This window comes from Cebus imitator, unplaced genomic scaffold, assembly GCF_001604975.1.
Source record: "Cebus imitator isolate Cc_AM_T3 unplaced genomic scaffold, Cebus_imitator-1.0 Scaffold214, whole genome shotgun sequence".
Taxonomy (NCBI): Eukaryota; Metazoa; Chordata; class Mammalia; order Primates; family Cebidae; genus Cebus; species Cebus imitator.
The window spans coordinates 2,754,242-2,766,088 of record NW_016107529.1 but is presented as its reverse complement, the minus strand read 5'-3'; positions in this window follow the sequence as shown (position 1 = coordinate 2,766,088).

Sequence of the window (11,847 nt, the reverse complement as noted above, 5' to 3'; positions counted from 1 at the left end):
CTGAGACAGTGAAAGAAATCTGACCTAACCAACTGCCTCTTGCCTCTAACTTACAAGCTGTTCTTGTTCATTCCTGGGTGTATGCCCTAACTAACTTTGGGAGGAACTTAGTTTATAGTTTAACTTTGAAACAAAGATGATAACAGCCCTTTCCCAAAACAAACCCCCTCTTCCCTGGGGACTAGACTGCCTTTGTAGGACTAAAAAAATAGCCAAAGGATTAGAAATTATGGTTTAGGTGGGGTCATCCAGATGGAGGCTAAAAGATTTTGACCCTCCCCAAATTGCTCCTGGGGATAACATCTTTATTATAAAACCTCAGATCAGTGCTTGAGATATTTTGTAGACCCTATACTTGATGGATCAGCTGGATTGATAAACTGGCTTATCTGGTCTTGTGGTCACCACTCAGGAACTGACTCCGCTCAAGAAGATAGCTTCTACTCCCTATGATTTCATCTTCTATCCAACCAATCAGCATTCCCAACTCACTGGCCTCTCCCACCCACCAAATTATCCTTAAATCTCTGATCCTAGGCCAGGTGCGGTGGTTCAGGCTTGTAATCCCAGCACTTTGGAGGCCAAGATGGGTGGATCACGAGGTCAGGAGTTCAAAACCAGCCTGGCCAAGATGGTGAAACCCTGTCTCTACTAAAAATACAAAAATTAGCCGGGTGTGGTGGCACGTGCTTGTAATCCCAGCTACTTGGGAGGCTGAGGCAGAGAATTGCTTAAACTCGGGAGGCAGAGGTTGCAGTGAACAGAGATCGCGCCACTGCACTCCAGCCTGGGCAACAGAGCGAGACTCCCTCTACAAACAAACAGACACTCTGATCCCAGAATGCTCAGGGAGACTGAGTTGAGTAATAATAAAACTCCCATCTCCTGTATACATGGCTCTGCATGAATTACTCTTTCTCTACTGCAATTCCCCTTTCTTGATAAATCAGCTCTATCTAGGCAGCGGGCAAGGTGAACCCATTGGGCGGTTACAAATAGGGCACAGGAAGATTGTGTATTATGTGAGGTATCTGCATAGGAGGGCTATGTGTCCTGGACCACAAAGAAAGGCAGACTTGGAACTTATCTGCCTTCTCTTTTTGCCTTTCCCTTCTCCTTCGAGCGTGACCTCTTTTCCTTAATTAGGACTCCATAATTAGGTTAAGATTCTGTGGGTGGAGTGAAAGAAATACAAGTTCAAAGGGAAACAAAATGATGTAAAATTTTCAACTATTAACAAGGGCTTGTGCATGTATTAGTTTTAAGTGGATAATCTGGGTACCAAATTTCTGTGGTACTTAAGAGTGTAGTGTATAAATATTGAAAAGCGATGTAACAGCCTGGGCTCAGTAGCTCATGCCTGTAATCTCAGCACTTTGGGAGGCCTAGGAAGGTGGATCCTTTGAGCCCAGGAGTTCAAGACCAGCCTGTGCAACATGACGAAGCCCTATCTCTACATAAATGCAAAAATTAACAGGGCATGGTGGTGCAGACATGTAAAATCCAGCTACTCAGGAGGCTGAGGTGGGAGGCTCAACTGAGCCCTGGAGGTGGAGGCTCCAGTGAGCTGTGATCACACCACTGTACTCCAGCCTGGGTAACAGAGTGAGACACTGTCTGGAAAAAAAAAAAAAAAAAAAGATGTAACAGTTTTTTATTTTATTTTTTGAGACAGAGTCTTTGTCTGTCTCCCAGGCTGTAGTGCAGTGTCATGATCTTGGCTCACTGCAACCTCCACTTCCTTGGGCTGACGTTGTTAGAAGTAGAATTTTCAATGCTGCAAAAGAAGTAGCACTTGGCTGGATGTGGTGGCATGTGCCTGTAGTCCCAGCTACTCGGGAGGCTGAGGCTGAGGATCTCTTGAGTCCAGGAGTTCTGGGCTGTAGTGCACTATGCTGATCGGGTGTCCGCACTAAGTTTGGCATCAATATGGTGGCCTCCCGGGAGCAGGGGACCACCAGGTTGCCTAAGGAGGGGTGAACTGGGCCAGGTTGGAAATGGAGCAGGTCAGAACTCCCATGCTGATCAGTAGTGAGATCGTGCCTGTGAATAGCCACTGCACTCCAGCCTGGGCAACATAGCTAGACCTGTCTCTAAAAAAATAAAATAAAATAAAAAAGAAGTAGCACTCAAATATAAATTTCCTCAGCAAGGCAATTTACATTTATAGATGGGTGTGGCTCACAGAAGGAACAATGGAGAGCACACACCTGGACAAGGAGGGGAAGGGGTACTTATGCCCTGACAGAGGTTGCCCCTATTGCTGTGTTGTTTCCCTATTGGCCAGGGTTAGACTGCACAGTTTAGTCTAATTTCGATTGTCTATTTTAAAGGGAGCAGGGGTATGAGCTGGAGTGGTGGCGTGGGTAGTTTGGCAGGAAGGACAGTTATGGGCAGGTCAGAGCAGGTAAGCAGGGGTCAAAGCAGGTGACCAGGATGAGTCAGGATGGGGGAGGGGACTGGGGGAACAGATGTGAACTACTGATAATAATTGGTGGAAAAGGTTGTTTACTGAAACTACGAGGAAATTAAACTTTAAAATAGAGAACTGAAGAATAAGAGAGCTAAACACACTGACATACTGATTCTTTGAAGAGAAACTTGGGGTTCACTATATCTAACAAGGTGATCCTCTCATGTCAGCCTCATGTCAATCCCTCCTAGCTGGGACTACAGGCATGCACCACCACTGTCAGCTAATTTTTTGTATTTTTTGTTAACAACAGAGTCTTGCCATGTTTCCTAGGCTGGTCTCAAACTCCTGAGCTCAAGAGATCAGTCCACTTTAGTCTCCTAAAGTTCTGGGATTACAGGTCTGAGCCACCTCGCCCAGCCCTGTTTTATTTTAAACGTTAATATTTGCAGTGTGCCAGAAAGTACACTCTTTGCAACTATTTAGATGATGAAACTTTGAGGTATCAACTTAAAAGTATGTGAAGGGGTATATTGTTTTCCAAAAGTCTTTCAGGGATCATGCAAGCAAAGAAGTTTCAAGGCTACTGATTTCAAACATTCCTCACGCAAACATTTATGTAGCATTTTGTGCCAGGAACTGTTGTAAACACTCCACTTACATTAATCCTAACAAAAACATGAATGAATTTGGTTCTATTACCTTCATCATCATCTCTGCTTTATAGACAGGAAAACTAAGTCACACAGCAATTAAGTAATTTATCTAAACTAGCAAGTATCAGAGCTGGGATTTGAATGAAGGCGGTTTGGTTTCTGAATTCATGCTTTTAACCACTATATCATGCTATGCAATTTGTGTTCAAGTCAACCAACTCAAGAATAGCTTTAATGTCCTATGCTGAATAATAGGAATACATTTTCTTTTTCTATTTCTTTTTTGAGACAGAGTCTTGCTCTGTTGCCAGGCTGGAGTGCAGCGGCACAATCTCAGCTCACTGCAACCTCTGCCTCTGGGTTCAAATAATTCTACTGCCTCAGCCTCCCAAGTAGCTGGGACTACAGGCGCATGCCACCACACCCAGCTAATTTTTGTATTTTTAGCAGAGACAGGGTTTCACCATGTTGGCCAGGATGGTCTCGATCTCTTGACCTTGTGATCTGCCCACCTCGGCTGCCCAAAGTGCTGGGATCACAGGCATGAGCCACCACGCCTGGCCAACACCTTCTTTTTTTTCTTTTCTTTTCTTTTTTTTTTTTGAGGCAGCATTTCACTCTTGTCACCCAGGCTGCAGTGCAATGGCACGATCTTGGCTCACTGCAACCTCCGCCTCCCAGTTTCAAACGATTCTTCTGCCTCAGCCTCCCAAATAGCTGGGATTATAGGCATCCGCCACCACGCCCAGCTAATTTTTGCATTTTTAGTAGAAACGGGGTTTCATCATGTTGGCCAGGCTGATGTGCCTTCTACATTGAATATATTGAATGTGATGAAGATATTGTAAAAGAGGCCGGGCATGGTGACTCCCACCTGTGATCCTAGCACTTTGGGAGGCTGAGGCAGGTGGATCAACCGAGGTCAGGTCAGGAGTTCGAGACCAGCCTGGTGTACATGACAAAACCCTGTCTCTACTAAAATTACAAAATTTAGCTGGGCATGGCGGTGTGTGCCTATAATCCCAGCTACTCGAGAGGCTGAAGCAGGAGAATCACTTGAACTGGGAAGTCAGAGGGGTTGCAGTGAACCAAGATTGTGTCACTGCACTCCAGCCTGGGTGACAGGGCAAAACTCTGTCTTAAAAAAAAAAAAAAGATATTGTTAAAAAAAAAAGAAAGAAAAAACCTACCTGGCTTGTGCGTGTGTGTGTGTGTGTGTGTGTGTGTGTGTGTGTATGTGTGTGTATTATATATATGTGGTATATATATATATATATATAGCCATCCCACAAGTATTTATTTGAATATATATGTGTGTATATAATAATGTCTGAGGTCCAAATGTACTACAAAGGAAAGGGTGATTAAATTATCTCCACCTAAGATGGATGGGATGGCAGGATGAGTAGGAAGGAATTTTCTAGATCAGGGAGGGGTATTAAGAAGTCACCTAAGAAAGAGATAAGGGCTTGGGCAAAAATGCTGATTTTTTTTTTTTTTTCAAGACAGAATTTCATTCTTGTTGCCCAGGCTTAAGTACAATGGCAAGATCTCAGCTTACTGCAACCTCCACCTCCCGGGTTCAAGTGATTCTCCTGCCTCAGCCTCCCCAGTAGCTGGGATTACAGGCATGCCCTGATAATTTTGTATTTTTAGTGAAGATGGGGTTTCCCCATATTGGTTAGGCCAGTCTCGAACTCCCAACCTCAGGCGATCTGCCCTCCTCGGCCTTCCAAAGTGCTGGGGTTACAGGTGTGGGCCACCCTGCTCTGCCAAAAATGCTGAGATTTAAAGCAATTTCTGAGAACCCCAAGTCGTTCTGTGTGGCCAGAGCACAAGGACCAAGGGGGTTAGGTGGTTGAAAATACAGTTGAAGATAAAAGAATCTAATCATATTTGCTAAGGAGGTTGGATTTTATCCCATAGTACAATCAATATCACTGATTTTTTCCAGTTTTTCCCTTTAGGTCTGTTTTATATCTTATTATCCATGAAAACCTGGAGAAGTCATTTAAGCTTGCGAGTTTCAGTTTTCTCTTCTGTTGAATGGTTGATGAGACATGAACTTATCTGCCTACAATACATGGAAGATACTTCAGAAGCGTCCCAGAACATAGCAGGTGCTTAACAAACCTTAATTCCCTGCCATTCAGCCACTATACCCAGGTTGATTTCAGCACCATGGCTACCGGTTAGTCCAGAGAGAGTACAGTTCCAATTTTGGACACAAGAGGGAGTATGAGACTTACCTTTGCCAAAGGTCGCAGCCTCGCCTAACAGCCTTCCTTGCTTAGCAAGCCCTCCGGGAAAGACGGACCAATAGCAGACAGTCTTCCAAAATTAGAAAGGCATCTGTCTTGTTTTTATTTTTCTTCTGAGAAACAAGAGTGTTTTTTTTGAGAAACAGAGTGTCTTACTCTGTTGCCCAGGCTGGTGTGCAATGGTGCAATCACTCCTCAATCTCCCTGGGCTCAGGTGATCCTTCCACTGCAGGCTTCTAAGTAGCTTGGGCTACAGGTGTGCACCACCACATCCAGCTAACTTTTGTATTTTATAGAGATGGGGTTTTGCCATTTGCCCAGAATGGTCTCAAACTCTTGGGTTCAAGCAATCTCCCTGCCTCGGCCTCCCAAAGTGCAGGGATTACAGCCACGAGCTACTGCACTGAGCTTACTCTGACTTGTTTTATAGATTCTAAGCCATTGCTAAACTTCATTCTCTGGACACATATTTGAAGGAGAACTCACTGGCAAGCATAATGTACTTAGTTATCATGCTGAAAGTAGCCGATGTTATTAAATAGTCTGGTATACACCACCTATTTTACATACATTATTACCTTTAACTCTCTCACAGAGACAGTGAAATAATCCTCATCCTCATTTTACAGATAAGCAACTATGGTCTAGAGAAATTCAATCACATAATTAGTGAATGGTGAAAGTTAGATTTGAACCCAGAACTGCCTGATTCCAAAACGTAAATATATTACATTATATTAATTAATTTACTTATGTATTTGTTTATTTGAGATAGGGTCTCGCTCTGTTGCCCAGGTTGCAGTGAAGTGGCACAATCAAGGGTCACTGCAGGCTTGACCTCCTGGGTTTAAGTTATCCTCCCACCTCAGCCTCCTGAGTAGCTGGGACCACAGGTATATGCCACCACGCCTGGCTAATTTTTTGTATTTTTAGTAGAAATGATCTTTTTAGCAGTATTGCCATGTTGTCCAGACTGGTCTTGAACTCCTGGACTCAAGCAATTTGCCCACCTTGACCTCCCAAAGTGCTGGGATTACAGGTGGAAACCCCCAAGCCCTGGTGGTTATACTTATTTTAATTCAATTCCCTCGTTTAACAGAGGTGGTCCAGAAAGGGATCTGGTCTGTGGTGGGTGATAACTTATGAGATCAAGGAAGAACTTTGTGCCTAGGGTGAGCAAAATTTTTCTCTCTCTCTGTCACTCAGGCTGGAGTGCAGTGGCACGATCTAGGTTTACTGCAACCTCTGCCTCCTGGGTTCAAGTGATTCTCATGCCTCAGCCTCCCAAGTAGCTGGGACTACAGGTGCACGCTACCATGCCCGGCTAATTTTTGTATTATTGGTAGGGATAGGTTTTGCCATGTTGTTCTGGCTGGTCTCGAACTCGTGAACTCAAGTGATCCTGCCACCTTGGCTAGTTACTCATTGTCTTGCCCTGGGAAAACTACCTGTTCTCTCTGCATCTTAATTCCTAAATCATCTCTGAAATGGGTTGATTCTTTCTTATCCAACAGGTCTCAACTCAAATGTCACTTCCTCAGAAAGGCTGTCCCTGTTTAATCATCTTAAGATAATCATCTCTTTGGAATATTTCCTTAAATATAGGTATCACCATCTGAAATTATCATAGATACTTTGTGTACTGTTTGTCTCCTCTCTGTGGATTCCTAACGTCTGTGTGAACAGGGGTTCTGCCTGTTTAGTTCATGTTTGTGTACTCTGTGCTTAGAACAATGCTTGGCACATACTAAGTGATCAACACATCTTTGGGCAATGAATGAATGAATAATGTAATGATGAAGAACTAGGACCAGAGTGTGGAAGCTACAAACAGGCAGATTTTAGCAGAGGACTTTACTAACAATAAGTGTTATCCCAAGGCAAAGTGATCTTCCCTAGAGAAGGTGGTCTCCCCATCCTTGGAAATGAGCAGGTTAGGGCTATAGAGGGGGCCCTCAAGTTCATTAGGTGGAGGAAGGCTGATTTGAGTTTCCTCTGGCTCCTCAGTGAAACCTTAATTATGTTTTGAACTAATACCCTGATAACAGGATGCTATCCATCAATGTGTTAAGCTATGGAATGGGTATTCTCTCTGTTTAAGAACTGGGGGAAAAAAGAGGCCTAGAGGGTCAGGTAAGCAAAGACTGGGGACTGACAGTGCTAGATTCTGCTTCTGGTCTTTGTGGGAGAGACCTGACTGAGACACTAATGGGCTTGATTAAATTTAAATATAATAAATAAAGTATGAATAATTATTTCCAGAGCAGTTGCTGCTTTTACCACCATTCCCCTTCTTCTGGCCTCTCTGTCTCTTTTGTTTGCTTTCTCACAGCGAATGACACCATCCAAGTTAGAAAGCTCTCCTGGGCTGGGCTCGGTGGCTCACACCTATAATCCTAGCACTTTGGGAGGCCAAAGTGGGTGGATCACAAGGTCAAGAGATAGAGACCATCCTGGTCAACATGGTGACACCCTGTCTCTACTAAAAATACAAAAATTAGCTGGGCATGGTGGCGCATGTCTGTAGTCCCAGCTACTCAGGAGGCTGAGGCAGGAGAATTGCTTGAACCCAGGAGGCGGAGGTTGCGGTGAGCCAAGATCGCGCCATTGCACTCCAGCCTGGGTAAAAAAAACAAAACTCTGACTCAAAAAAAAAGAAAAAAAAAAAAAGAAAGCTCTCCTGGTTGCCTCAATTTTCTTTTGCCTCATCTACATCCTATATCAGTAACCAAATCTTGTTTCCTTCATTTCCCAGTGCATTTCCCAGCTCAGGCCTTATAATGTCTCCCGCCATCTTTTGTTGTTATTGTTGTTGAGATAGGGTCTCGCTATGTTACCTAGGCTGGTCTCAAACTCCTGGGCTCAAGCAATCCTCTGTCCTCTGTGTCCTAATCAGTGCGACTATAGGCGCATGCCACTGTGTTTAGTTATTTTGCTTTGTTTTGTTTTTGGAGGCAGAGTCTTGCTCTGTCGCTCAGGCTGGAGTGCACGATCCTGGCTCACTGCAACCTCTGCCTCTCAGGTTCAATACTCCCAGATTCTCTTGCCTTAGCCTCCCAAGTAGCTGGGACTGCAGGCTCATGCTACCATGCTTGGCTAATTTTTTGCATTTTTAGTAGAGATGGGGGGTGGGTCTCACCATGTTGTCCAGGCTGGTCTTGAACTCCTGAGGTCAGGCAATCTGCCCACCTTGGCCTCCCAAAGTGCTAGGATCACAGACATGAACCACTGGACTCTGCCAGCCTAGCTATTTTGAAGTCACTCCACCAGCATTTTCTCTGATCTCTCTACTTCCAGTATCTTGGAACCTGCAATCCAATCCCTATTGTGCAGGCTATAAGATCTTTTTTTTGAGATGGAGTTTTGCTCTTTTGCCCAGGCTGGGTCAGCTCACTATAACCTCCATCTTCCAGTTTTAAGTGATTCTCCTGCCTCAGCCTCCCCAGGAGCTGGGATTACGGCACTCACCACCATGCCCAGCTAATTTTTGTATTTTTAGCAGAGACGGGATTTCACCATGTTGGCCAGACTGGTTTCAAACTCCTGACCTCACGATCCGCCTGCCTTGGCCTCCCAAAGTTCTGGGATTACAGGCGTGAGCCACTGTGCCAGGCCATAAGATCTATATAAAACATAACTTTTGCCAAGTCTTCCCCTTGGATAAAGGCCAGTATCAGCTCTGCACTGCCCTGATCATGGAGTCCATTGTCCTTAGCATGGCCACCCAGGCTTTGCCTGACCTCTGACTCCAACTTAGCTCTCCTGCCTCACTCATCACCTGCTACTCTGCCCATTATGCCTATGCTTCTAGAGGCTCCAAGTTCTCTGAAGACTTCACATCATTTCACACCTTTGGGCCTTTGTTCTTGCTGGCCCATCTGCCTAGGTGACTTCTCCACGCATTTAACTACTACTTTTCCTTGATAGCTCAGCTTAATTCTCAAGTCTACATCCCAGGACCTAGCATGGGGCCAGGTCTAACATCCCAGGTTCCTCCCTGCTGACCTGTCCCACTGTGAGAAAACAGTCACGCCTCATCAAATCTCTTATTGTGGCTCATTTGAGTCCTGGCTTTCCTTACTTTCAGTAGCTAAGAAACCATGGGCCTGTTACTACTTGCTCACATCTAAGATGGCACGAATCAGTCCCAACTTCACAGGTTCATTGTGAAAGTTAAATGAGATGGTAGATATGAGAAACCCTTTGTTAATACTTATATACTTATTTATCCAGAAATAAAGTATATAAATATGAAATATAAGTATTTCATATTTATATGCTTATCCCTGAGCTCTTCTAAGAATGGGTTAGGAGGCCTTGTGTTGGATAGTAGTATGGCCTTTCCTCTGTGGAGTTCAGATTAGTGGATCTTATATTCTACTGTCCTGTATCAGACACACTGAGTTCCTTGGGTCAGACACATTGAGTTCCTTCCCTCCCTCCCTTCCTCCCTCCCTTCCTTCCTTCCTTTTATTTCTTTTCTTTTTTTCTTGTCGAAGTCTTGTTCTATATCAAGGCTGGAGTGCAGTGGCGCAATCTCGGCTCACTGCAACAACCTCTGCCTCCTGGGTTCAAGCGATTCTCCTGCCTCAGCCTCCAGAGTAGCTGGGACTGCAGGTGCCCACCACCACGCCTGGCTAATTTTTGTATTTTTAGTAGAGACGGGGTTCACCATATTGGCTAGGCTGGTCTCAAGCTCCTGACCTTGTGATCTGCCCGCTTCAGCCTCCCAAAGTGCTGGGACTACAGGTGTGAGGCACTGCGCCTGGCCAGGCAGAGCTGTCTTTCTTACAGGCATATGTAACCATGTTATTCCATTGCCTAAAACCTTTTTGTTTGTAAGGTAAAGTCCCAAATCCCTAATATGATGAACAATGTCTTGGACCATCTGGCCTCTGCCTCTCTTTCCTGCCCCATCTTCCGCCCCTCCTCTCATTGAATCCTATATTTCTGACCTATTTTACAGGTACATGCTTTAGCTACCTCATTGCATGAAGCAGTCTATTGAAGGAGTTGGATGAAAATGTCTGACCTGTCAACACATCTGAGTTCCTAAGCTGGCCGTGAGGGACTAACACGAAGGTAAAGATTCACCTTGTGAAAATTTGAACATTCTAAATGACATCCTCTTGTGCCACTACATTTTCTGAGCCACTGATTTTCATTCAATAAAAGCTCACACCTGTGATCCTAGCTTCTTGGAAGGCTGAGGTGGGGGGATTGTTTGAGGCCAGGAGTTCAAGACCAGCCTGCGCAATATAGCAAGACCCCATCTCTAATAACAACAGCCAAAGAGCATCAGTTTTATACTTCATGTAAAACTACACGATGGAGAAGGCTGATTACCCTGGCAACTACAAAAGGCAGTTTCACTGTAGGACTCTATTATTTATTTATTTATTTATCTGTTGTTTTGAGATGGAGTCTCACTCTGTCACCCAGGCTGGAGTGCGGTAGTGCAATCTTGGCTCACTGCAATCTCTGCTACCCGGGTTCAAGCAATTCGCCTGCCTCAGCCTCCCAAGTAGCTGGGACTACAGGCATGCACCACTATGCCCTGCTAATTCTTTTTGTATTTTTAGTAGAGATGGGGTTTCACTATGTTGGCCAGGCTAGTCTTGAACCTCTGACCTCAGGTTATCTTCCTGCCTCAGCCTCTCAAAGTGCTGGGATTACAGGTGTGAGTCACTGTGCCTGGTCTATTTATTTTTTAAATATAGAGACAGAGTCTCTCTGCTTCCCCGGCTGGAGTACAGTGGTTATTCACAGGCATGTTCCCACTACTGATCAGCATGGAAGTTCCGACCTGCTCTGTTTTCGTCCTTGGCTGGTTCACCCCTTCTTAGGCAACCTGGTAGCCCCACACTCCCAGGAATTCACCATATTAATGCTGAACTTTGTGAGGACACCTGATCTGCATAGCACACTATGGTCCAGAATTCCTGGGCTCAAATCATCCTCCTGCTTCAGCCTCCTGAGTAGCCGGGACTACAGGCAGGTGGTACCGTGCACTTTACAGGGCTCTTAATCACAATGGTGTTCACTGGGAAATCAAAATATAATTCTAGAGTCTAATAGAAAAAGCTCTGGTCTTGGAGTCAGACAGACCTGCCATCTGGCTCTGCCACTTACCATTTGTATGAACTTGGGCAAGTCACTTAAACTTTTTGAATTCTCTTTTCTTGTATGTAAAAAAGGGATGATAATCCATACTTTGCATAATTACATTGAGGATTAAATGAGATAAAAGATGTGAATGAGCTTAGCGTAATTTAAGGACTCAATGAATATAATTATTAACTAATCTGAGCCAAGACAAAAGGCAGAATTTTGTCTTCCTTCCCATTCTTACTTGGGCATTTGGATCCGGAAGTGAAGACAATGCAGTATGATTTGATTTCTGTTATTCTTCCCTCAGGTGGCTACCTTAATCAATAAGAAGGTAGCTTATGGGGGCATAAATGATACAACCCAAATGTAAGATGTGGCCTCTCTGCCTCCTTTTTTTTTTTTTTTT